This window comes from Camellia sinensis, chromosome 14 (genome assembly GCF_055761805.1).
Source record: "Camellia sinensis isolate YWXY chromosome 14, ASM5576180v1, whole genome shotgun sequence".
NCBI classification, from domain to species: Eukaryota; Viridiplantae; Streptophyta; class Magnoliopsida; order Ericales; family Theaceae; genus Camellia; species Camellia sinensis.
The window spans coordinates 33,520,597-33,522,548 of NC_138974.1; positions in this window are offsets into that span (position 1 = coordinate 33,520,597).

Sequence of the window (1,952 nt, forward strand, 5' to 3'; positions counted from 1 at the left end):
CGAGGTGTGTTTTACATTCTTCTCTCATCACCTTAATGGTCTTCAGTAGCAGTTTTAACATATTTTGATGTTGCCACCTTCTCTGTCTTGCTTTTCCTGTAATTTTCTTTTGTCAATTTTTAAGTTACTTTTTTCCTGATCTCTTTTGACTATTTACTGAATGAAGAATGGTTTCATCCTACAACCATATATTTGAAATTTACTTTCATTGATTCTAGTAATTTTGATCTTGGTTAACTGTGTTGAGTAACACAAAATGTTTTCCATGTAGTTTTGGTTACCTTGTGTTTCTAATTTTCATGACCACATAATGGGTGACTGGTTTTTTCCACAAATCAATATAAATAATTTACATTTTAGAAGCACAAAATTCACTTGCGCAGTTAAATTTGTTGCCAGTTGTGTTGTGCTGCAAATGCAGGCTGACATTTCCGTTTCTATTTCTGCAGCATTGGTGATTTTATTTTCCAACTTCCCTATGGGATTTTTTGTTCACTTTCATGTGCACGTATTAGTCAGTTTGCAGTATTATGATATTATCTCACTAATTTTCAGGATCTCTGTCTTTCATTTACTAATGTTTATTTTCTTTATCTTCCTGCAGTAGGCGGTGCCAGGTTGAAAAGCAGAGGATCATTTTTGCAGTGTATGTAACCAATCCAATCTCTTGACTCGGATGCAGGTGACGTTTTCGTTGCATCATTTTAAGGGGGGCCAAAGCTGGAGCTGGTGATAAAAATAGTTCTGTGATTTTCGTTTTCTTCATGTTGTTGACAATGTTCTAGACCTTTACTAAGTTTTTAGATAAGAATGTTGTGAAGAATTGAAACTTATAGCCAAATGGCAATCTCAACTCTGGCCAAAAAACTGCCCTGTTTAATCTTCCCTATGCTCGTGTAAATGGTACCAATTGTTGCCTAATTATAGTTTTCCCCCCTTTAAATTATTGGGTATTTGGGAATGTTTAGAATGTTTTTTAAGGCTAAATTACATTTTATTGTTTGAGTTTTTGACACTTGTTTTTGGTATGTTTAAATACAATGATGGGAATCTCACTTCTGAATTTAGTTCTTGAGTTTTTCTTATTTATTTATTTATTTATTATTATATATAATTTATTTCAATGATACTAATGCCACTGTTTTTCCATATTGCGTTACTTATGTTAGTGTTTGCTAATATGGTCTTGCCATCTTTTGTCTAGGGTAGGGGGTAAGAAAAGGCAGTGAGAAAATGATTGTTGTATTGTATTATTACCATTTCTTTCTTTATTCAATGGTGTAGTTGTATATTCATTCTTTTTCATTTATATTTTTAGTTGAATTGGGGCAATTGCATAATGTAATATAGGATTTTAAACTTTCATTCAAGGGGTAACTTTTGTTGAATTGTTGGACTGATTAACTCAGTAACTTTTGTCCTAGTAATAACACTGTTAATGGAGGGAAGGTTGTGAATTTTTTTTTTATTTTTTTTTCCAAAAAAAAAAAAAAAGGGAAAAAAAAGTAGCAAGAGTAGTATAATTTTGAAACTAAGAGGAAATTAGCAGTTTTGTTTTTTAATTTTACATATAGTTAAATTTTAATTTATTTTTTTACCTATCCAAATGAAATACTATGTTTGGATTGAGTGATTTGGAGAGAAAATAAAAGAAATTAAGAGATATGTATTTCTCTTATTTGTTTAGATAACTTAAGTGGAGAGAAATGAAGAGAAACAAAGAGAAATTTATTTCTCTTATAATTTTCATTTTTAATCTTTTCAAAAGTGGAGAGATTAAGAAAGAAAAGAAACCAATGCATTCTTATATTTTCATAATACTAATTTTGTCCCTGTAAAAATAAAAGAAATAAAATGATTGAAAATATAAATAGGTTATTTTGGTAATATAACATAAAATAATTTTTTTTCTTTTCTCCTATGAAATCTAACCAAACAAGAAAGAGAGAAAT